Below are 27,268 nucleotides of genomic sequence, written 5' to 3' on the forward strand. Positions count from 1 at the left end.
ACCATTCCACAAATCTTGCGTTTAGAGCCCCTGGAAGCATGAAAATCACTTTAAACATGCTGATTTTAGCTCTAAAACTAATAATCCACCTACAAATGTGAACTGACGTTCAAAAATAAAACATTTGAAAACGGACCATTTTTCACCTTTCTAAAGAATGACGTAATGGGGGGTGTTATCTCTTTTGTCAAAAATCAGCTGTTTTTGCTTGAACATTAAATGCCTCCAAATGGTATTTAAGTAACTTCCCGGGCCCCTGGAAGCATGAAAATCACTTTAAACATGCTAATTTTAGCTCTAAAACTAATAATCCACCTACAAATGTGAACTGACGTTCAAAAATAAAACATTTGAAAATGGACAATTTTTCACCTTTCTGAAGCATGACGTTATGGGGGGGGGGTGTTATCTCTTTTGTCAAAAATCAGCCGTTTTTGCTTGAACATTAAATGCCTCCAAATGGTATTTAATTCACTTCCCGGGTTGAAGAAACACTTTTTGAGACCTCAGAATGAGCAAATTGGCCATTTTCATGCACTTTTAACCATTCCACAAATCTTGCGTTTAGAGCCCCTGGAAGCATGAAAATCACTTTAAACATGCTGATTTTAGCTCTAAAACTAATAATCCACCTACAAATGTGAACTGACGTTCAAAAAGAAAACATTTGAAAACAGACAATTTTTCACCTTTCTGAAGCATGACGTAATGGGGGGGTGTTATCTCTTTTGTTAAAATTCAGTCATTTTTGCTTGAACATTAAATGCCTCCAAATGGTATTTAATTCACTTCCCGGGGTGAAGAAACACTTTTTGAGAACTCAGAGTGAGTAAATTGGCCATTTTCATGCACTTTTAACAATTCCACAAATCTTGTGTTTAGGGTCCCTGGAAGCATGAAAATCACTTTAAACATGCTAATTTAAGCTCTAAAATGGATGATCCACCTACAAATGTGAACTGACGCTCAAAAATAAAACATTTGAAAACAGACAATTTTTCACCTTTCTGAAGCATGGCGTAATGGGGGGGTGTTATCTCTTTTGTCAAAAATCAGCCGTTTTTGCTTGAACATTAAATGCCTCCAAATGGTATTTAATTCACTTCCCGGGGTGAAGAAACACTTTTTGAGACCTCAGAGTGAGCAAATTGGCCATTTTCATGCACTTTTAACCATTCCACAAATCTTGTGTTTAGAGCCCCTGGAAGCATGAAAATCACTTTAAACATGCTAATTTTAGCTCTAAAACTAATAATCCACCTACAAATGTGAACTGACGTTCAAAAATAAAACATTTGAAAACGGACCATTTTTCACCTTTCTAAAGAATGACGTAATGGGGGGGTGTTATCTCTTTTGTCAATGAATCAGCTGTTTTTGCTTGAACATGAAATGCCTCCAAATGGTATTTAATTCACTTCCCGGGCCCCTGGAAGTATGAAAATCACTTTAAACATGCTAATTTTAGCTCTAAAACTGATGATCCACCTACAAATGTGAACTGACGTTCAAAAATAAAACATTTGAAAACGGACCATTTTTCACCTTTCTGAAGAATGACGTAATGGGGGGTTTTATCTCTTTTGTCAAAAATCAGCTGTTTTTGCTTGAACATTAAATGCCTTCAAATGGTTTTTATTTCACTTCCCGGGGTGAAGAAACAGTTTTTGAGACCTCAGAGTGAGCAAATTGACCATTTTCATGCACTTTTAACCATTCCACAAATCTTGTGTTTAGAGCCCCTGGAAGCATGAAAATCACTTTAAACATGCTAATTTTAGCTCTAAAACTGATGATCCACCTACAAATGTGAACTGACATTCAAAAATAAAACATTTGAAAACGGACCATTTTTCACCTTTCTGAAGAATGACGTAATGGGGGGGTGTAACTCTTTTGTCAAAAATCAGCTGTTTTTGCTTGAACATTAAATGCCTCCAAATTGTATTTAATTCACTTCCCGGGCCCCTGGAAGCATGAAAATCACTTTAAACATGCTAATTTTAGCTCTAAAACTGATGATCCACCTACAAATGTGAACTGACGTTCAAAAATAAAACATTTGAAAACGGACCATTTTTCACCTTTCTGAAGAATGACGTAATGGGGGGGTGTTATCTCTTTTGTCAAAAATCAGCCGTTTTTGCTTGAACATTAAATGCGTCCAAATGGTATTTAATTCACTTCCCGGGGTGAAGAAACACTTTTTGAGACCTCAGAGTGAGCAAATTTGCCATTTTCATGCACTTTTAACCATTCCACAAATCTTGTGTTTAGAGCCCCTGGAAGCATGAAAATCACTTTAAACATGCTAATTTTAGCTCTAAAACTAATAATCCACCTACAAATTTGAACTGACGTTCAAAAATAAAACATTTGAAAACGGACCATTTTTCACCTTTCTGAAGCATGACGTAATGGGGGGTGTTATCTCTTTTGTCAAAAAATCAGCTGTTTTTGCTTGAACATTAAATGCCTCCAAATGGTATTTAATTCACTTCCCGGCCCCTGGAAGCATGAAAATCACTTTAAACATGCTAATTTTAGCTCTAAAACTAATAATCCACCTACAAATGTGAACTGACGTTCAAAAATAAAACATTTGAAAACTGACCATTTTTCACCTTTCTGAAGAATGACGTAATGGGGGGGTGTTATCTCTTTTGTAAAAAATCAGCTGTTTTTGCTTGAACATTAAATGCCTCCAAATGGTATTTAATTCACTTCCCGGCCCCTGGAAGCATGAAAATCACTTTAAACATGCTAATTTTAGCTCTAAAACTAATAATCCACCTACAAATGTGAACTGACGTTCAAAAATAAAACATTTGAAAACGGACCATTTTTCACCTTTCTAAAGAATGACGTAATGGGAGGTGTTATCTCTTTTGTCAAAAATCAGCTGTTTTTGCTTGAACATTAAATGCCTCCAAATGGTATTTAAGTCACTTCCCGGCCCCTGGAAGCATGAAAATCACTTTAAACATGCTAATTTTAGTTCTAAAACTAATAATCCACCTACAAATGTGAACTGACGTTCAAAAATAAAACATTTGAAAATGGACAATTTTTCACCTTTCTGAAGCATGACGTTATGGGGGGGGGTGTTATCTCTTTTGTCAAAAATCAGCCGTTTTTGCTTGAACATTAAATGCGTCCAAATGGTATTTAATTCACTTCCCGGGGTGAAGAAACACTTTTTGAGACCTCAGAGTGAGCAAATTTGCCATTTTCATGCACTTTTAACCATTCCACAAATCTTGTGTTTAGAGCCCCTGGAAGCATGAAAATCACTTTAAACATGCTAATTTTAGCTCTAAAACTAATAATCCACCTACAAATGTGAACTGACGTTCAAAAATAAAACATTTGAAAACGGACCATTTTTCACCTTTCTGAAGCATGACGTAATGGGGGGTGTTATCTCTTTTGTCAAAAAATCAGCTGTTTTTGCTTGAACATTAAATGCCTCCAAATGGTATTTAATTCACTTCCCGGCCCCTGGAAGCATGAAAATCACTTTAAACATGCTAATTTTAGCTCTAAAACTAATAATCCACCTACAAATGTGAACTGACGTTCAAAAATAAAACATTTGAAAACTGACCATTTTTCACCTTTCTGAAGCATGACGTTATGGGGGGGGGTGTTATCTCTTTTGTCAAAAATCAGCCGTTTTTGCTTGAACATTAAATGCCTCCAAATGGTATTTAAGTAACTTCCCGGGCCCCTGGAAGCATGAAAATAACTTTAAACATGCTAATTTTAGCTCTAAAACTAATAATCCACCTACAAATGTGAACTGACGTTCAAAAATAAAACATTTGAAAATGGACAATTTTTCACTTTCTGAAGCATGACGTTATGGGGGGGGTGTTATCTCTTTTGTCAAAAATCAGCCGTTTTTGCTTGAACATTAAATGCGTCCAAATGGTATTTAATTCACTTCCCGGGGTGAAGAAACACTTTTTGAGACCTCAGAGTGAGCAAATTTGCCATTTTCATGCACTTTTAACCATTCCACAAATCTTGTGTTTAGAGCCCCTGGAAGCATGAAAATCACTTTAAACATGCTAATTTTAGCTCTAAAACTAATAATCCACCTACAAATGTGAACTGACGTTCAAAAATAAAACATTTGAAAACGGACCATTTTTCACCTTTCTGAAGCATGACGTAATGGGGGGTGTTATCTCTTTTGTCAAAAAATCAGCTGTTTTTGCTTGAACATTAAATGCCTCCAAATGGTATTTAATTCACTTCCCGGCCCCTGGAAGCATGAAAATCACTTTAAACATGCTAATTTTAGCTCTAAAACTAATAATCCACCTACAAATGTGAACTGACGTTCAAAAATAAAACATTTGAAAACTGACCATTTTTCACCTTTCTGAAGAATGACGTAATGGGGGGGTGTTATCTCTTTTGTAAAAAATCAGCTGTTTTTGCTTGAACATTAAATGCCTCCAAATGGTATTTAATTCACTTCCCGGCCCCTGGAAGCATGAAAATCACTTTAAACATGCTAATTTTAGCTCTAAAACTAATAATCCACCTACAAATGTGAACTGACGTTCAAAAATAAAACATTTGAAAACGGACCATTTTTCACCTTTCTAAAGAATGACGTAATGGGGGGTGTTATCTCTTTTGTCAAAAATCAGCTGTTTTTGCTTGAACATTAAATGCCTCCAAATGGTATTTAAGTCACTTCCCGGGCCCCTGGAAGCATGAAAATCACTTTAAACATGCTAATTTTAGCTCTAAAACTAATAATCCACCTACAAATGTGAACTGACGTTCAAAAATAAAACATTTGAAAATGGACAATTTTTCACCTTTCTGAAGCATGACGTTATGGGGGGGGGGTGTTATCTCTTTTGTCAAAAATCAGCCGTTTTTGCTTGAACATTAAATGCGTCCAAATGGTATTTAATTCACTTCCCGGGGTGAAGAAACACTTTTTGAGACCTCAGAGTGAGCAAATTTGCCATTTTCATGCACTTTTAACCATTCCACAAATCTTGTGTTTAGAACCCCTGGAAGCATGAAAATCACTTTAAACATGCTAATTTTAGCTCTAAAACTAATAATCCACCTACAAATGTGAACTGACGTTCAAAAATAAAACATTTGAAAACGGACCATTTTTCACCTTTCTGAAGCATGACGTAATGGGGGGTGTTATCTCTTTTGTCAAAAAATCAGCTGTTTTTGCTTGAACATTAAATGCCTCCAAATGGTATTTAATTCACTTCCCGGCCCCTGGAAGCATGAAAATCACTTTAAACATGCTAATTTTAGCTCTAAAACTAATAATCCACCTACAAATGTGAACTGACGTTCAAAAATAAAACATTTGAAAACTGACCATTTTTTACCTTTCTGAAGAATGACGTAATGGGGGGGTGTTATCTCTTTTGTCAAAAATCAGCCGTTTTTGCTTGAACATTAAATGCCTCCAAATGGATTTTAATTCACTTCCCGGGTTGAAGAAACACTTTTTGAGACCTCAGAGTGAGCAAATTGGCCATTTTCATGCACTTTTAACCATTCCACAAATCTTGCGTTTAGAGCCCCTGGAAGCATGAAAATCACTTTAAACATGCTGATTTTATCTCTAAAACTAATACTCCACCTACAAATGTGAACTGACGTTCAAAAAGAAAACATTTGAAAACAGACAATTTTTCACCTTTCTGAAGCATGACGTAATGGGGGGGTGTTATCTCTTTTGTTACAATTCAGTCATTTTTGCTTGAACATTAAATGCCTCCAAATGGTATTTAATTCACTTCCCGGGGTGAAGAAACACTTTTTGAGAACTCAGAGTGAGTAAATTGGCCATTTTCATGCACTTTTAACAATTCCACAAATCTTGTGTTTAGGGTCCCTGGAAGCATGAAAATCACTTTAAACATGCTAATTTAAGCTCTAAAATGGATGATCCACCTACAAATGTGAACTGACGTTCAAAAATAAAACGTTTGAAAACTGACAATTTTTCACCTTTCTGAAGCATGGCGTAATGGGGGGGGTGTTATCTCTTTTGTCAAAAATCAGCCTTTTTTGCTTGAACATGAAATGCCTCCAAATGGTATTTAATTCACTTCCCGGGGTGAAGAAACACTTTTTGAGACCTCAGAGTGAGCAAATTGGCCATTTTCATGCACTTTTAATCATTCCACAAATCTTGTGTTTAGAGCCCCTGGAAGCATGAAAATCACTTTAAACATGCTAATTTTAGCTCTAAAACTAATAATCCACCTACAAATGTGAACTGACGTTCAAAAATAAAACATTTGAAAACAGACCATTTTTTACCTTTCTGAAGAATGACGTAATGGGGGGTGTTATCTCTTTTGTCAAAAATCAGCTGTTTTTGCTTGAACATTAAATGCCTCCAAATGGTATTCAAGTCACTTCCCGGACCCCTGGAAACATGAAAATCACTTTAAACATGCTAATTTTAGCTCTAAAACTAATAATCCACCTACAAATGTGAACTGACGTTCAAAAATAAAACATTTGAAAATTGACAATTTTTCACCTTTCTGAAGCATGACGTTATGGGGGGGGGTGTTATCTCTTTTGTCAAAAATCAGCCGTTTTTGCTTGAACATTAAATGCGTCCAAATGGTATTTAATTCACTTCGCGGGGTGAAGAAACACTTTTTGAGACCTCAGAGTGAGCAAATTTGCCATTTTCATGCACTTTTAACCATTCAATAAATCTTGTGTTTAGGGCCCCTGGTAGCATGAAAATCACTTTAAACATGCTAATTTTAGCTCTAAAACTAATAATCCACCTACAAATGTGAACTGACGTTCAAAAATAATAAATTTGAAAACGGACCATTTTTCACCTTTCTGAAGCATGACGTAATGGGGGGTGTTATCTCTTTTGTCAAAAATCAGCCGTTTTTGCTTGAACATTAAATGCCTCCAAATGGTATTTAATTCACTTCCCGGGGTGAAGAAACACTTTTTGAGACCTCAGAGCGAGCACATTTGCCATTTTCATGCACTTTTAACCATTCCACAAATCTTGTGTTTAGGGGCCCTGGAAGCATGAAAATCACTTTAAACATGCTAATTTTAGCTCTAAAACTAATAATCCACCTACAAATGTGAACTGACGTTCAAAAATAAAACATTTGAAAACGGACCATTTTTCACCTTTCTGAAGCATGACGTAATGGGGGGTGTTATCTCTTTTGTCAAAAATCAGCCGTTTTTGCTTGAACATTAAATGCCTCCAAATGGTAATTAATTCACTTCCCGGGCCCCTGGAAGCATGAAAATCACTTTAAACATGATAATTTTAGCTCTAAAACTAATAATCCACCTACAAATGTGAACTGACATTCAAAAATAAAACATTTGAAAACGGACCATTTTTCACCTTTCTGAAGCATGACGTAATGGCGGTGTGTTATCTCTTTTGTCAAAAATCAGCCGTTTTTGCTTGAACATTAAATGCCTCCAAATGGTATTTAATTCACTTCCCGGGGTGAAGAAACACTTTTTGAGACCTCAGAGTGAGCAAATTGGCCATTTTCATGCACTTTTAACCATTCCACAAATCTTGTGTTTAGAGCCCCTGGAAGCATGAAAATCACTTTAAACATGCTAATTTTAGCTCTAAAACTAATAATCCACCTACAAATGTGAACTGACGTTCAAAAATAAAACATTTGAAAACGGACCATTTTTCACCTTTCTAAAGAATGACGTAATGGGAGGTGTTATCTCTTTTGTCAAAAATCAGCTGTTTTTGCTTGAACATTAAATGCCTCCAAATGGTATTTAAGTCACTTCCCGGGCCCCTGGAAGCATGAAAATCACTTTAAACATGCTAATTTTAGCTCTAAAACTAATAATCCACCTACAAATGTGAACTGACGTTCAAAAATAAAACATTTGAAAATGGACAATTTTTCACCTTTCTGAAGCATGACGTTATGGGGGGGGGTGTTATCTCTTTTGTCAAAAATCAGCCGTTTTTGCTTGAACATTAAATGCGTCCAAATGGTATTTAATTCACTTCCCGGGGTGAAGAAACACTTTTTGAGACCTCAGAGTGAGCAAATTTGCCATTTTCATGCACTTTTAACCATTCCACAAATCTTGTGTTTAGAGCCCCTGGAAGCATGAAAATCACTTTAAACATGCTAATTTTAGCTCTAAAACTAATAATCCACCTACAAATGTGAACTGACGTTCAAAAATAAAACATTTGAAAACGGACCATTTTTCACCTTTCTGAAGCATGACGTAATGGGGGGTGTTATCTCTTTTGTCAAAAAATCAGCTGTTTTTGCTTGAACATTAAATGCCTCCAAATGGTATTTAATTCACTTCCCGGCCCCTGGAAGCATGAAAATCACTTTAAACATGCTAATTTTAGCTCTAAAACTAATAATCCACCTACAAATGTGAACTGACGTTCAAAAATAAAACATTTGAAAACTGACCATTTTTCACCTTTCTGAAGCATGACGTTATGGGGGGGGGTGTTATCTCTTTTGTCAAAAATCAGCCGTTTTTGCTTGAACATTAAATGCCTCCAAATGGTATTTAAGTAACTTCCCGGGCCCCTGGAAGCATGAAAATAACTTTAAACATGCTAATTTTAGCTCTAAAACTAATAATCCACCTACAAATGTGAACTGACGTTCAAAAATAAAACATTTGAAAATGGACAATTTTTCACCTTTCTGAAGCATGACGTTATGGGGGGGGTGTTATCTCTTTTGTCAAAAATCAGCCGTTTTTGCTTGAACATTAAATGCGTCCAAATGGTATTTAATTCACTTCCCGGGGTGAAGAAACACTTTTTGAGACCTCAGAGTGAGCAAATTTGCCATTTTCATGCACTTTTAACCATTCCACAAATCTTGTGTTTAGAGCCCCTGGAAGCATGAAAATCACTTTAAACATGCTAATTTTAGCTCTAAAACTAATAATCCACCTACAAATGTGAACTGACGTTCAAAAATAAAACATTTGAAAACGGACCATTTTTCACCTTTCTGAAGCATGACGTAATGGGGGGTGTTATCTCTTTTGTCAAAAAATCAGCTGTTTTTGCTTGAACATTAAATGCCTCCAAATGGTATTTAATTCACTTCCCGGCCCCTGGAAGCATGAAAATCACTTTAAACATGCTAATTTTAGCTCTAAAACTAATAATCCACCTACAAATGTGAACTGACGTTCAAAAATAAAACATTTGAAAACTGACCATTTTTCACCTTTCTGAAGAATGACGTAATGGGGGGGTGTTATCTCTTTTGTAAAAAATCAGCTGTTTTTGCTTGAACATTAAATGCCTCCAAATGGTATTTAATTCACTTCCCGGCCCCTGGAAGCATGAAAATCACTTTAAACATGCTAATTTTAGCTCTAAAACTAATAATCCACCTACAAATGTGAACTGACGTTCAAAAATAAAACATTTGAAAACGGACCATTTTTCACCTTTCTAAAGAATGACGTAATGGGGGGTGTTATCTCTTTTGTCAAAAATCAGCTGTTTTTGCTTGAACATTAAATGCCTCCAAATGGTATTTAAGTCACTTCCCGGGCCCCTGGAAGCATGAAAATCACTTTAAACATGCTAATTTTAGCTCTAAAACTAATAATCCACCTACAAATGTGAACTGACGTTCAAAAATAAAACATTTGAAAATGGACAATTTTTCACCTTTCTGAAGCATGACGTTATGGGGGGGGGGTGTTATCTCTTTTGTCAAAAATCAGCCGTTTTTGCTTGAACATTAAATGCGTCCAAATGGTATTTAATTCACTTCCCGGGGTGAAGAAACACTTTTTGAGACCTCAGAGTGAGCAAATTTGTCATTTTCATGCACTTTTAACCATTCCACAAATCTTGTGTTTAGAGCCCCTGGAAGCATGAAAATCACTTTAAACATGCTAATTTTAGCTCTAAAACTAATAATCCACCTACAAATGTGAACTGACGTTCAAAAATAAAACATTTGAAAACGGACCATTTTTCACCTTTCTGAAGCATGACGTAATGGGGGGTGTTATCTCTTTTGTCAAAAAATCAGCTGTTTTTGCTTGAACATTAAATGCCTCCAAATGGTATTTAATTCACTTCCCGGCCCCTGGAAGCATGAAAAATCACTTTAAACATGCTAATTTTAGCTCTAAAACTAATAATCCACCTACAAATGTGAACTGACGTTCAAAAATAAAACATTTGAAAACTGACCATTTTTTACCTTTCTGAAGAATGACGTAATGGGGGGGTGTTATCTCTTTTGTCAAAAATCAGCCGTTTTTGCTTGAACATTAAATGCCTCCAAATGGATTTTAATTCACTTCCCCGGGTTGAAGAAACACTGTTTGAGACCTCAGAGTGAGCAAATTGGCCATTTTCATGCACTTTTAACCATTCCACAAATCTTGCGTTTAGAGCCCCTGGAAGCATGAAAATCACTTTAAACATGCTGATTTTATCTCTAAAACTAATACTCCACCTACAAATGTGAACTGACGTTCAAAAAGAAAACATTTGAAAACAGACAATTTTTCACCTTTCTGAAGCATGACGTAATGGGGGGGTGTTATCTCTTTTGTTACAATTCAGTCATTTTTGCTTGAACATTAAATGCCTCCAAATGGTATTTAATTCACTTCCCGGGGTGAAGAAACACTTTTTGAGAACTCAGAGTGAGTAAATTGGCCATTTTCATGCACTTTTAACAATTCCACAAATCTGTGTTTAGGGTCCCTGGAAGCATGAAAATCACTTTAAACATGCTAATTTAAGCTCTAAAATGGATGATCCACCTACAAATGTGAACTGACGTTCAAAAATAAAACATTTGAAAACGGACAATTTTTCACCTTTCTGAAGCATGGCGTAATGGGGGGGGTGTTATCTCTTTTGTCAAAAATCAGCCTTTTTTGCTTGAACATGAAATGCCTCCAAATGGTATTTAATTCACTTCCCGGGGTGAAGAAACACTTTTTGAGACCTCAGAGTGAGCAAATTGGCCATTTTCATGCACTTTTAATCATTCCACAAATCTTGTGTTTAGAGCCCCTGGAAGCATGAAAATCACTTTAAACATGCTAATTTTAGCTCTAAAACTAATAATCCACCTACAAATGTGAACTGACGTTCAAAAATAAAACATTTGAAAACAGACCATTTTTTACCTTTCTGAAGAATGACGTAATGGGGGTGTATATCTCTTTTGTCAAAAATCAGCTGTTTTTGCTTGAACATTAAATGCCTCCAAATGGTATTCAAGTCACTTCCGGACCCCTGGAAACATGAAAATCACTTTAAACATGCTAATTTTTAGCTCTAAAACTAATAATCCACCTACAAATGTGAACTGACGTTCAAAAATAAAACATTTGAAAATTGACAATTTTTCACCTTTCTGAAGCATGACGTTATGGGGGGGGGGTGTTATCTCTTTTGTCAAAAATCAGCCGTTTTTGCTTGAACATTAAATGCGTCCAAATGGTATTTAATTCACTTCGCGGGGTGAAGAAACACTTTTTGAGACCTCAGAGTGAGCAAATTTGCCATTTTCATGCACTTTTAACCATTCAATAAATCTTGTGTTTAGGGCCCCTGGTAGCATGAAAATCACTTTAAACATGCTAATTTTAGCTCTAAAACTAATAATCCACCTACAAATGTGAACTGACGTTCAAAAATAATAAATTTGAAAACGGACCATTTTTCACCTTTCTGAAGCATGACGTAATGGGGGGTGTTATCTCTTTTGTCAAAAATCAGCCGTTTTTGCTTGAACATTAAATGCCTCCAAATGGTATTTAATTCACTTCCCGGGGTGAAGAAACACTTTTTGAGACCTCAGAGCGAGCACATTTGCCATTTTCATGCACTTTTAACCATTCCACAAATCTTGTGTTTAGGGCCCCTGGAAGCATGAAAATCACTTTAAACATGCTAATTTTAGCTCTAAAACTAATAATCCACCTACAAATGTGAACTGACGTTCAAAAATAAAACATTTGAAAACGGACCATTTTTCACCTTTCTGAAGCATGACGTAATGGGGGGTGTTATCTCTTTTGTCAAAAATCAGCCGTTTTTGCTTGAACATTAAATGCCTCCAAATGGTAATTAATTCACTTCCCGGGCCCCTGGAAGCATGAAAATCACTTTAAACATGATAATTTTAGCTCTAAAACTAATTATCCACCTACAAATGTGAACTGACATTCAAAAATAAAACATTTGAAAACGGACCATTTTTCACCTTTCTGAAGCATGACGTAATGGCGGTGTGTTATCTCTTTTGTCAAAAATCAGCCGTTTTTGCTTGAACATTAAATGCCTCCAAATGGTATTTAATTCACTTCCCGGGGTGAAGAAACACTTTTTGAGACCTCAGAGTGAGCAAATTGGCCATTTTCATGCACTTTTAACCATTCCAAAAATCTTGTGTTTAGGGCCCCTGGAAGCATGAAAATCACTTTAAACATGCTAATTTTAGCTCTAAAACTAATAATCCACCTACAAATGTGAACTCACGTTCAAAAATAAAACATTTGAAAACGGACCATTTTTCACCTTTCTGAAGCATGATGTAATGGGGGTGTGTTATCTCTTTTGTCAAAAATCAGCCGTTTTTGCTTGAACATTAAATGCGTCCAAATTGTATTTAATTCACTTCCCGGGGTGAAGAAACACTTTTTGAGACCTCAGAGTGAGCAAATTTGCCATTTTCATGCACTTTTAACCATTCCACAAATCTTGTGTTTAGGGCCCCTGGAAGCATGAAAATTACTTCAAACATGCTAATTTTAGCTCTAAAACTAATAATCCACCTACAAATGTGAACTGACGTTCAAAAATAAAACATTTGAAAACGGACCATTTTTCACCTTTCTGAAGCATGACGTAATGGGGGGTGTTATCTCTTTTGTCAAAAATCAGCCGTTTTTGCTTGAACATTAAATGCCTCCAAATGGTATTTAATTCACTACCCGGGCCCCTGGAAGCATGAAAATCACTTTAAACATGCTAATTTTAGCTCTAAAACTAATAATCCACCTACAAATGTGAACTGACATTCAAAAATAAAACATTTGAAAACGGACAATTTTTCACCTTTCTGAAGCATGACGTAATGGGGGGTGTTATCTCTTTTGTCAAAAATCAGCCGTTTTTGATTGAACATTAAATGCCTCCAAATGGAATTTAATTCACTTCCCGGGGTGAAGAAACACTTTTTGAGACCTCAGAGTGAGCAAATTGGCCATTTTCATGCACTTTTAACCATTCCACAAATCTTGTGTTTAGAACCCCTGGAAGCATGAAAATCACTTTAAACATGCTAATTTTAGCTCTAAAACTAATAATCCACCTACAAATGTGAACTGACGTTCAAAAATAAAACATTTGAAAACGGACCATTTTTCACCTTTCTGAAGCATGACGTAATGGGGGGTGTTATCTCTTTTGTCAAAAATCAGCCGTTTTTGATTGAACATTAAATGCCTCCAAATGGAATTTAATTCACTTCCCGGGGTGAAGAAACACTTTTTGAGACCTCAGAGTGAGCAAATTGGCCATTTTCATGCACTTTTAACCATTCCACAAATCTTGTGTTTAGAACCCCTGGAAGCATGAAAATCACTTTAAACATGCTAATTTTAGCTCTAAAACTAATAATCCACCTACAAATGTGAACTGACGTTCAAAAATAAAACATTTGAAAACTGACAATTTTTCACCTTTCTGAAGAATGACGTAATGGGGGGGGTGTTATCTCTTTTGTAAAAAATCAGCTGTTTTTGCTTGAACATTAAATGCCTCCAAATGGTATTTAATTCACTTCCCGGCCCCTGGAAGCATGAAAATCACTTTAAACATGCTGATTTTAGCTCTAAAACTAATAATCCACCTACAAATGTGAACTGACGTTCAAAAAGAAAACATTTGAAAACAGACAATTTTTCACCTTTCTGAAGCATGACGTAATGGGGGGGGTTATCCCTTTTGTCAAAAATCAGCCGTTTTTGCTTGAACATTAAATGCCTCCAAATGGTATTTAATTCACTTCCCGGGGTGAAGCAACACTTTTTGAGACCTCAGAGTGAGCAAATTGACCATTTTCATGCACTTTTAACCATTCCACAAATCTTGTGTTTAGAGCCCCTGGAAGCATGAAAATCACTTTAAACATGCTAATTTTAGCTCTAAAACTATTAATCCACCTACAAATGTGAACTGACGTTCAAAAATAAAACATTTGAAAACGGACCATTTTTCACCTTTCTGAAGCATGACGTAATAGGGGGGTGTTATCTCTTTTGTAAAAAAATCAGCCGTTTTTGCTTGAACATTAAATGCCTCCAAATGGTATTTAATTCACTTCCCGGGTCCCTGGAAGCATGAAAATCACTTTAAACATGCTAATTTTAGCTCTAAAACTAATAATCCACCTACAAATGTGAACTGACATTCAAAAATAAAACATTTGAAAATGGACAATTTTTCACCTTTCTGAAGCATGACGTTATGGGGGGGGTGTTATCTCTTTTGTCAAAAATCAGCCGTTTTTGCTTGAACATTAAATGCCTCCAAATGGTATTTAATTCACTTCCCGGGGTGAAGAAACACTTTTTGAGACCTCAGAGTGAGCAAATTTGCCATTTTCATGCACTTTTAACCATTCCACAAATCTTGTGTTTATGGCCCCTTGGAGCATGAAAATCACTTTAAACATGCTAATTTTAGCTCTAAAACTAATAATCCACCTACAAATGTGAACGGACGTTCAAAAATAAAACATTTGAAAACGGACCATTTTTCACCTTTCTGAAGCATGACGTAATGGGGGGTGTTATCTCTTTTGTCAAAAATCAGCCGTTTTTGCTTGAACATTAAATGCCTCCAAATGGTATTTAATTCACTTCCCGGGCCCCTGGAAGCATGAAAATCACTTTAAACATGCTAATTTTAGCTCTAAAACTAATAATCCACCTACAAATGTGAACTGACATTCAAAAATAAAACATTTGAAAACGGACAATTTTTCACCTTTCTGAAGCATGACATAATGGGGGGGTTATCCCTTTTGTCAAAAATCAGCCGTTTTTGCTTGTACATTAAATGCCTCCAAATGGTATTTAATTCACTTCCCGGGGTGAAGAAACACTTTTTGAGACCTCAGAGCGAGCACATTTGCCATTTTCATGCACTTTTAACCATTCCACAAATCTTGTGTTTAGGGCCCCTGGAAGCATGAAAATCACTTTAAACATGCTTATTTTAGCTCTAAAACTAATAATCCACCTACAAATGTGAACTGACGTTCAAAAATAAAACATTTGAAAACGGACCATTTTTCACCTTTCTGAAGCATGACGTAATGGGGGGTGTTATCTCTTTTGTCAAAAATCAGCCGTTTTTGCTTGAACATTAAATGCCTCCAAATGGAATTTAATTCACTTCCTGGGCCCCTGGAAGCATGAAAATCACTTTAAACATGATAATTTTAGCTCTAAAACTAATAATCCACCTACAAATGTGTACTGACATTCAAAAATAAAACATTTGAAAACGGACCATTTTTCACCTTTCTGAAGCATGACGTAATGGGGGTGTGTTATCTCTTTTGTCAAAAATCAGCCGTTTTTGCTTGAACATTAAATGCCTCCAAATGGTATTTAATTCACTTCCCGGGGTGAAGAAACACTTTTTGAGACCTCAGAGTGAGCAAATTTGCCATTTTCATGCACTTTTAACCATTCCACAAATCTTGTGTTTAGGGCCCCTGGAAGCATGAAAATCACTTTAAACATGCTAATATTAGCTCTAAAACTCATAATCCACCTACAAATGTGAACTGACGTTCAAAAATAAAACATTTGAAAACGGACCATTTTTCACCTTTCTGAAGCATGACGTAATGGGGGGTGTTATCTCTTTTGTCAAAAATCAGCCGTTTTTGCTTGAACATTAAATGCCTCCAAATCGTATTTAATTCACTTCCCGAGCCCCTGGAAGCATGAAAATCACTTTAAACATGCTAATTTTAGCTCTAAAACTAATAATCCACCTACAAATGTGAACTGACATTCAAAAATAAAAATTTGAAAACGGACAATTTTTCACCTTTCTGAAGCATGACGTAATGGGGGGTGTTATCTCTTTTGTCAAAAATCAGCCGGTTTTGCTTGAACATTAAATGCCTCCAAATGGTATTTAATTCACTTCCCGGGGTGAAGAAACACTTTTTGAGACCTCAGAGTGAGCAAATTGGCCATTTTCATGCACTTTTAACCATTCCACAAATCTTGTGTTTAGAGCCCCTGGAAGCATGAAAATCACTTTAAACATGCTAATTTTAGCTCTAAAACTAATAATCCACCTACAAATGTGAACTGACGTTCAAAAATAAAACATTTGAAAACGGACCATTTTTCACCTTTCTGAAGCATGACGTAATATGGGGGGTGTTATCTCTTTTGTCAAAAATCAGCCGTTTTTGCTTGAACACTAAATGCCTCCAAATGGTATTAAATAACTTCCCGGGGTGAAGAAACACTTTTTGAGACCTCATAGTGAATAAATTGGCCATTTTCATGCACTTTTAACCATTTCACAACTCTTGTGTTTAGGGCCCCTGGAAGCATGAAAATCACTTTAAACATGCTAATTTTAGCTCTAAAACTGATGATCCACCTACAAATGTGAACTGACGTTCGAAAATACAACATTTGAAAACAGACCATTTTTCACCTTTCTGAAGCATGACGTATTGGGGGGGTATTATCTGTTTTGTCAAAACTCACCTTTTTTTGCTTCAACATTAAATGCCTCCGAATGGTATTTAATTCACTTCCCGGGCCCCTGGAAGCATGAAAATCACTTTAAACATGCTAATTTTAGCTCTAAAACTGATGATCTACCTACGAATGTGAACTGACGTTCAAAAATGAAACATTTGACAACGGACCATTTTTCACCTTTCTGAAGCATGACATAATGGGGGGTGTTCTATACCTCCACCCACCAGCTACGGTCTACTAGCCTCGTGCTCGCCGCCGTACCACGCATCCGAAGAGCCACCACCGGAGGCAGTTCCTTCTCCTACCTGGTGGCCAAGACATGGAACTCCCTCCCCATCCACCTTCGGCTGACCCAGGACCATCCCGCCTTCAGGAGACAACTCATTTTTCACCTTTCTGAAGCATGACGTAATAGGGGGGTGTTATCTCTTTTGTCAAAAATCTGCTGTTTTTGCTTGAACATTAAATGCCTCCAAATGGTATTTAATTCACTTCCCGGGGTGAAGAAACACTTTTTGAGAACTCAGAGTGAGTAAATTGGCCATTTTCATGCACTTTTAACCCTTCCACAAATCTTGTGTTTAGGGCCCCTGGAAGCACGAAAATCACGTTAAACATGCTAATTTTAGCTCTAAAACTAATAATCCACCTACAAATGTGAACTGACGTTCAAAAATAAAACATTTGAAAACAGACCATTTTTCACCTTTCTGAAGAATGACGTAATGGGGGGTGTTATCTCTTTTGTCAAAAATCAGCTGTTTTTGCTTGAACATTAAATGCCTTCAAATGGTATTTAATTCACTTCCTGGGCTCCTGGAAGCATGAAAATCACTTTAAACATGCTACTAATGTTAGCTCTAAAACTGATGTTCTACCTTCAAATGTGAACTGACGTTCAAAAATAAAACATGTGAAAACGGACCATTTTTCACCTTTCTGAAGCATGACATAATGGGGGGTGTTATCTCTTTTGTCAAAAATCTGCCGTTTTTGCTTGAACATTAAATACCTCCAAATGGTATTTAATTCACTTCCCGGGGTGAAGAAACACTTTTTGAGACCTCAGAGTGAGCAAATTGGCCATTTTCATGCACTTTTAACCATTCCACAAATCTTGTGTTTAGAGCCCCTGGAAGCATGAAAATCACTTTAAACATGCTAATTTTAGCTCTAAAACTAATAATCCACCTACAAATGTGAACTGACGTTCAAAAATAAAACATTTGAAAACAGACCATTTTTCACCTTTCTGAAGAATGACGTAATGGGGGGTGTTATCTCTTTTGTCAAAAATCAGCTGTTTTTGCTTGAACATTAAATGCCTCCAAATGGTATTCAAGTCACTTCCCGGGCCCCTGGAAGCATGAAAATCACTTTAAACATGCTAATTTTAGCTCTAAAACTAATAATCCACCTACAAATGTGAACTGACGTTCAAAAATAAAACATTTGAAAATTGACAATTTTTCACCTTTCTGAAGCATGACGTTATGGGGGGGTGTTATCTCTTTTGTCAAAAATCAGCCGTTTTTGCTTGAACATTAAATGCGTCCAAATGGTATTTAATTCACTTCGCGGGGTGAAGAAACACTTTTTGAGACCTCAGAGTGAGCAAATTTGCCATTTTCATGCACTTTTAACCATTCAATAAATCTTGTGTTTAGGGCCCCTGGTAGCATGAAAATCACTTTAAACATGCTAATTTTAGCTCTAAAACTAATAATCCACCTACAAATGTGAACTGACGTTCAAAAATAATAAATTTGAAAACGGACCATTTTTCACCTTTCTGAAGCATGACGTAATGGGGGGTGTTATCTCTTTTGTCAAAAATCAGCCGTTTTTGCTTGAACATTAAATGCCTCCAAATGGTATTTAATTCACTTCCCGGGGTGAAGAAACACTTTTTGAGACCTCAGAGCGAGCACATTTGCCATTTTCATGCACTTTTAACCATTCCACAAATCTTGTGTTTAGGGCCCCTGGAAGCATGAAAATCACTTTAAACATGCTAATTTTAGCTCTAAAACTAATAATCCACCTACAAATGTGAACTGACGTTCAAAAATAAAACATTTGAAAACGGACCATTTTTCACCTTTCTGAAGCATGACGTAATGGGGGGTGTTATCTCTTTTGTCAAAAATCAGCCGTTTTTGCTTGAACATTAAATGCCTCCAAATGGTAATTAATTCACTTCCCGGGCCCCTGGAAGCATGAAAATCACTTTAAACATGATAATTTTAGCTCTAAAACTAATAATCCACCTACAAATGTGAACTGACATTCAAAAATAAAACATTTGAAAACGGACCATTTTTCACCTTTCTGAAGCATGACGTAATGGGGGTGTGTTATCTCTTTTGTCAAAAATCAGCCGTTTTTGCTTGAACATTAAATGCCTCCAAATGGTATTTAATTCACTTCCCGGGGTGAAGAAACACTTTTTGAGACCTCAGAGTGAGCAAATTGGCCATTTTCATGCACTTTTAACCATTCCAAAAATCTTGTGTTTAGGGCCCCTGGAAGCATGAAAATCACTTTAAACATGCTAATTTTAGCTCTAAAACTAATAATCCACCTACAAATGTGAACTGACGTTCAAAAATAAAACATTTGAAAACGGACCATTTTTCACCTTTCTGAAGCATGATGTAATGGGGGTGTGTTATCTCTTTTGTCAAAAATCAGCCGTTTTTGCTTGAACATTAAATGCGTCCAAATTGTATTTAATTCACTTCCCGGGGTGAAGAAACACTTTTTGAGACCTCAGAGTGAGCAAATTTGCCATTTTCATGCACTTTTAACCATTCCACAAATCTTGTGTTTAGGGCCCCTGGAAGCATGAAAATTACTTTAAACATGCTAATTTTAGCTCTAAAACTAATAATCCACCTACAAATGTGAACTGACGTTCAAAAATAAAACATTTGAAAACGGACCATTTTTCACCTTTCTGAAGCATGACGTAATGGGGGGTGTTATCTCTTTTGTCAAAAATCAGCCGTTTTTGCTTGAACATTAAATGCCTCCAAATGGTAATTAATTCACTTCCCGGGCCCCTGGAAGCATGAAAATCACTTTAAACATGATAATTTTAGCTCTAAAACTAATAATCCACCTACAAATGTGAACTGACATTCAAAAATAAAACATTTGAAAACGGACCATTTTTCACCTTTCTGAAGCATGACGTAATGGGGGTGTGTTATCTCTTTTGTCAAAAATCAGCCGTTTTTGCTTGAACATTAAATGCCTCCAAATGGTATTTAATTCACTTCCCGGGGTGAAGAAACACTTTTTGAGACCTCAGAGTGAGCAAATTGGCCATTTTCATGCACTTTTAACCATTCCAAAAATCTTGTGTTTAGGGCCCCTGGAAGCATGAAAATCACTTTAAACATGCTAATTTTAGCTCTAAAACTAATAATCCACCTACAAATGTGAACTGACGTTCAAAAATAAAACATTTGAAAACGGACCATTTTTCACCTTTCTGAAGCATGATGTAATGGGGGTGTGTTATCTCTTTTGTCAAAAATCAGCCGTTTTTGCTTGAACATTAAATGCGTCCAAATTGTATTTAATTCACTTCCCGGGGTGAAGAAACACTTTTTGAGACCTCAGAGTGAGCAAATTTGCCATTTTCATGCACTTTTAACCATTCCACAAATCTTGTGTTTAGGGCCCCTGGAAGCATGAAAATTACTTTAAACATGCTAATTTTAGCTCTAAAACTAATAATCCACCTACAAATGTGAACTGACGTTCAAAAATAAAACATTTGAAAACGGACCATTTTTCACCTTTCTGAAGCATGACGTAATGGGGGGTGTTATCTCTTTTGTCAAAAATCAGCCGTTTTTGCTTGAACATTAAATGCCTCCAAATGGTATTTAATTCACTACCCGGGCCCCTGGAAGCATGAAAATCACTTTAAACATGCTAATTTTAGCTCTAAAACTAATAATCCACCTACAAATGTGAACTGACATTCAAAAATAAAACATTTGAAAACGGACAATTTTTCACCTTTCTGAAGCATGACGTAATGGGGGGTGTTATCTCTTTTGTCAAAAATCAGCCGTTTTTGCTTGAACATTAAATGCGTCCAAATTGTATTTAATTCACTTCCCGGGGTGAAGAAACACTTTTTGAGACCTCAGAGTGAGCAAATTTGCCATTTTCATGCACTTTTAACCATTCCACAAATCTTGTGTTTAGGGCCCCTGGAAGCATGAAAATTACTTTAAACATGCTAATTTTAGCTCTAAAACTAATAATCCACCTACAAATGTGAACTGACGTTCAAAAATAAAACATTTGAAAACGGACCATTTTTCACCTTTCTGAAGCATGACGTAATGGGGGGTGTTATCTCTTTTGTCAAAAATCAGCCGTTTTTGCTTGAACATTAAATGCCTCCAAATGGTATTTAATTCACTACCCGGGCCCCTGGAAGCATGAAAATCACTTTAAACATGCTAATTTTAGCTCTAAAACTAATAATCCACCTACAAATGTGAACTGACATTCAAAAATAAAACATTTGAAAACGGACAATTTTTCACCTTTCTGAAGCATGACGTAATGGGGGGTGTTATCTCTTTTGTCAAAAATCTGCCGTTTTTGATTGAACATTAAATGCCTCCAAATGGAATTTAATTCAATTCCCGGGGTGAAGAAACACTTTTTGAGACCTCAGAGTGAGCAAAATGGCCATTTTCATGCACTTTTAACCATTCCACAAATCTTGTGTTTAGAACCCCTGGAAGCATGAAAATCACTTTAAACATGCTAATTTTAGCTCTAAAACTAATAATCCACCTACAAATGTGAACTGACGTTCAAAAATAAAACATTTGAAAACGGACCATTTTTCACCTTTCTGAAGCATGACGTAATGGGGGGTGTTATCTCTTTTGTCAAAAATCAGCCGTTTTTGCTTGAACATTAAATGCCTCCAAATGGTATTTAATTCACTTCCCGGGGTGAAGAAACACTTTTTGAGACCTCAGAGTGAGCAAATTGGCCACTTTCATGCACTTTTAACCATTCCACAAATCTTGTGTTTAGAGCCCCTGGAAGCATGAAAATCACTTTGAACATGCTAATTTTAGCTCTAAAACTAATAATCCACCTACAAATCTGAACTGACGTTCAAAAATAAAACATTTGAAAACGGACCATTTTTCACCTTTCTGAAGCATGACGTAATGGGGGGGTGTTATCTCTTTTGTCAAAAAATCAGCTGTTTTGCTTGAACATTAAATGCCTCCAAATGGTATTTAATTCACTTCCCGGCCCCTGGAAGCATGAAAATCACTTTAAACATGCTAATTTTAGCTCTAAAACTAATAATCCACCTACAAATGTGAACTGACGTTCAAAAATAAAACATTTGAAAACTGACAATTTTTCACCTTTCTGAAGAATGACGTAATGGGGGGGTGTTATCTCTTTTGTAAAAAATCAGCTGTTTTTGCTTGAACATTAAATGCCTCCAAATGGTATTTAATTCACTTCCCGGCCCCTGGAAGCATGAAAATCACTTTAAACATGCTGATTTTAGCTCTAAAACTAATAATCCACCTACAAATGTGAACTGACGTTCAAAAAGAAAACCTTTGAAAACAGACAATTTTTCACCCTTCTGAAGCATGACGTAATGGGGGGGGTTATCCCTTTTGTCAAAAATCAGCCGTTTTTGCTTGAACATTAAATGCCTCCAAATGGTATTTAATTCACTTCCCGGGGTGAAGCAACACTTTTTGAGACCTCAGAGTGAGCAAATTGACCATTTTCATGCACTTTTAACCATTCCACAAATCTTGTGTTTAGAGCCCCTGGAAGCATGAAATACACTTTAAACATGCTAATTTTAGCTCTAAAACTATTAATCCACCTACAAATGTGAACTGACGTTCAAAAATAAAACATTTGAAAACGGACCATTTTTCACCTTTCTGAAGCATGACGTAATGGGGGGGTGTTATCTCTTTTGTCAAAAAATCAGCCGTTTTTGCTTGAAGATTAAATGCCTCCAAATGGTATTTAATTCACTTCCCGGGTCCCTGGAAGCATGAAAATCACTTTAAACATGCTAATTTTAGCTCTAAAACTAATAATCCACCTACAAATGTGAACTGACATTCAAAAATAAAACATTTGAAAATGGACAATTTTTCACCTTTCTGAAGCATGACGTTATGGGGGGGGTGTTATCTCTTTTGTCAAAAATCAGCCGTTTTTGCTTGAACATTAAATGCCTCCAAATGGTATTTAATTCACTTCCCGGGGTGAAGAAACACTTTTTGAGACCTCAGAGTGAGCAAATTTGCCATTTTCATGCACTTTTAACCATTCCACAAATCTTGTGTTTAGGGCCCCTGGTAGCATGAAAATCACTTTAAACATGCTAATTTTAGCTCTAAAACTAATAATCCACCTACAAATGTGAACGGACGTTCAAAAATAAAACATTTGAAAACGGACCATTTTTCACCTTTCTGAAGCATGACGTAATGGGGGGTGTTATCTCTTTTGTCAAAAATCAGCCGTTTTTGCTTGAACATTAAATGCCTCCAAATGGTATTTAATTCACTTCCCGGGCCCCTGGAAGCATGAAAATCACTTTAAACATGCTAATTTTAGCTCTAAAACTAATAATCCACCTACAAATGTGAACTGACATTCAAAAATAAAACATTTGAAAACGGACAATTTTTCACCTTTCTGAAGCATGACATAATGGGGGGGTTATCCCTTTTGTCAAAAATCAGCCGTTTTTGCTTGTACATTAAATGCCTCCAAATGGTATTTAATTCACTTCCCGGGGTGAAGAAACACTTTTTGAGACCTCAGAGCGAGCACATTTGCCATTTTCATGCACTTTTAACCATTCCACAAATCTTGTGTTTAGGGCCCCTGGAAGCATGAAAATCACTTTAAACATGCTTATTTTAGCTCTAAAACTAATAATCCACCTACAAATGTGAACTGACGTTCAAAAATAAAACATTTGAAAACGGACCATTTTTCACCTTTCTGAAGCATGACGTAATGGGGGGTGTTATCTCTTTTGTCAAAAATCAGCCGTTTTTGCTTGAACATTAAATGCCTCCAAATGGAATTTAATTCACTTCCCGGGCCCCTGGAAGCATGAAAATCACTTTAAACATGATAATTTTAGCTCTAAAACTAATAATCCACCTACAAATGTGTACTGACATTCAAAAATAAAACATTTGAAAACGGACCATTTTTCACCTTTCTGAAGCATGACGTAATGGGGGTGTGTTATCACTTTTGTCAAAAATCAGCCGTTTTTGCTTGAACGTTAAATGCCTCCAAATGGTATTTAATTCACTTCCCGGGGTGAAGAAACACTTTTTGAGACCTCAGAGTGAGCAAATTGGCCATTTTCATGCACGTTTAACCATTCCAAAAATCTTGTGTTTAGGGCCCCTGGAAGCATGAAAATCACTTTAAACATGCTAATTTTAGCTCTAAAACTAATAATCCACCTACAAATGTGAACTGACGTTCAAAAATAAAACATTTGAAAACGGACCATTTTTCACCTTTCTGAAGCATGACGTAATGGGGGGGGGTGTTATCTCTTTTGTCAAAAATCAGCCGTTTTTGCTTGAACATTAAATGCCTCCAAATGGTATTTAATTCACTTCCCGGGCCCCTGGAAGCATGAAAATCACTTTAAACATGATAATTTTAGCTCTAAAACTAATAATCCACCTACAAATGTGAACTGACATTCAAAAATAAAACATTTGAAAACGGACCATTTTTCACCTTTCTGAAGCATGACATAATGGGGGTGTGTTATCTCTTTTGTCAAAAATCAGCCGTTTTTGCTTGAACATTAAATGCCTCCAAATGGTATTTAATTCACTTCCCGGGCCCCTGGAAGCATGAAAATCACTTTAAACATGATCATTTTAGCTCTAAAACTAATAATCCACCTACAAATGTGAACTGACATTCAAAAATAAAACATTTGAAAACAGACCATTTTTCACCTTTCTGAAGCATGACGTAATGGGGGTGTGTTATCTCTTTTGTCAAAAATCAGCCGTTTTTGCTTGAACATTAAATGCGTCCAAATGGTATTTAATTCACTTCCCGGGGTGAAGAAACACTTTTTGAGACCTCAGAGTGAGCAAATTTGCCATTTTCATGCACTTTTAACCATTCCACAAATCTTGTGTTTAGGGCCCCTGGAAGCATGAAAATCACTTTAAACATGCTAATATTAGCTCTAAAACTCATAATCCACCTACAAATGTGAACTGACGTTCAAAAATAAAACATTTGAAAACGGACCATTTTTCACCTTTCTGAAGCATGACGTAATGGGGGGTGTTATCTCTTTTGTCAAAAATCAGCCGTTTTTGCTTGAACATTAAATGCCTCCAAATCATATTTAATTCACTTCCCGGGCCCCTGGAAGCATGAAAATCACTTTAAACATGCTAATTTTAGCTCTAAAACTAATAATCCACCTACAAATGTGAACTGACATTCAAAAATAAAAATTTGAAAACGGACAATTTTTCACCTTTCTGAAGCATGACGTAATGGGGGGTGTTATCTCTTGTGTCAAAAATCAGCCGTTTTTGCTTGAACATTAAATGCCTCCAAATGGTATTTAATTCACTTCCCGGGGTGAAGAAACACTTTTTGAGACCTCAGAGTGAGCAAATTGGCCATTTTCATGCACTTTTAACCATTCCACAAATCTTGTGTTTAGAGCCCCTGGAAGCATGAAAATCACTTTAAACATGCTAATTTTAGCTCTAAAACTAATAATCCACCTACAAATGTGAACTGACGTTCAAAAATAAAACATTTGAAAACGGACCATTTTTCACCTTTCTGAAGCATGACGTAATATGGGGGGTGTTATCTCTTTTGTCAAAAATCAGCCGTTTTTGCTTGAACACTAAATGCCTCCAAATGGTATTAAATAACTTCCCGGGGTGAAGAAACACTTTTTGAGACCTCATAGTGAATAAATTGGCCATTTTCATGCACTTTTAACCATTTCACAACTCTTGTGTTTAGGGCCCCTGGAAGCATGAAAATCACTTTAAACATGCTAATTTTAGCTCTAAAACTGATGATCCACCTACAAATGTGAACTGACGTTCGAAAATACAACATTTGAAAACAGACCATTTTTCACCTTTCTGAAGCATGACGTATTGGGGGGGTATTATCTGTTTTGTCAAAACTCACCTTTTTTTGCTTCAACATTAAATGCCTCCAAATGGTATTTAATTCACTTCCCGGGCCCCTGGAAGCATGAAAATCACTTTAAACATGCTAATTTTAGCTCTAAAACTGATGATCTACCTACGAATGTGAACTGACGTTCAAAAATGAAACATTTGACAACGGACCATTGTTCACCTTTCTGAAGCATGACGTAATGGGGGGTGTTCTACACCTCCACCCACCAGCTACGGTCTACTAGCCTCGTGCTCGCCGCCGTACCACGCATCCGAAGAGCCACCACCGGAGGCAGTTCCTTCTCCTACCTGGTGGCCAAGACATGGAACTCCCTCCCCATCCACCTTCGGCTGACCCAGGACCATCCCGCCTTCAGGAGACAACTCATTTTTCACCTTTCTGAAGCATGACGTAATAGGGGGGTGTTATCTCTTTTGTCAAGAATCAGCTGTTTTTGCTTGAACATTAAATGCCTTCAAATGGTATTTAATTCACTTCCTGGGCTCCTGGAAGCATGAAAATCACTTTAAACATGCTACTAATGTTAGCTCTAAAACTGATGTTCTACCTTCAAATGTGAACTGACGTTCAAAAATAAAACATGTGAAAACGGACCATTTTTCACCTTTCTGAAGCATGACATAATGGGGGGTGTTATCTCTTTTGTCAAAAATCTGCCGTTTTTGCTTGAACATTAAATACCTCCAAATGGTATTTAATTCACTTCCCGGGGTGAAGAAACACTTTTTGAGAACTCAGAGTGAGTAAATTGGCCATTTTCATGCACTTTTAACCATTCCACAAATCTTGTGTTTAGGGACCCTGGAAGCATGAAAATCACTTTAAACATGCTAATTTTAGCTCTAAAACTGTTGATCCACCTACAAATGTGAACTGATGTTTAAAAATAAAACATTTGAAAACGGACCATTTTTCACCTTTCTGAAGCATGACGTAATGGGGGGTGTTATCTCTTTTGTAAAAAATCAGCCATTTTTGCTTGAACATTAAATACCTCCAAATGTTATTTAATTCACTTCCCGGGGTGAAGAAACACTTTTTGAGACCTCAGAGTGAGCAAATTTGCCATTTTCATGCACTTTTAACCATTCCACAAATCTTGTGTTTAGGGCCCCTGGTAGCATGAAAATCACTTTAAACATGCTAATTTTAGCTCTAAAACTAATAATCC

The sequence above is a fragment of the Lissotriton helveticus genome, chromosome 3_1 (genome assembly GCF_964261635.1).
Source record: "Lissotriton helveticus chromosome 3_1, aLisHel1.1, whole genome shotgun sequence".
Taxonomy (NCBI): domain Eukaryota; kingdom Metazoa; phylum Chordata; class Amphibia; order Caudata; family Salamandridae; genus Lissotriton; species Lissotriton helveticus.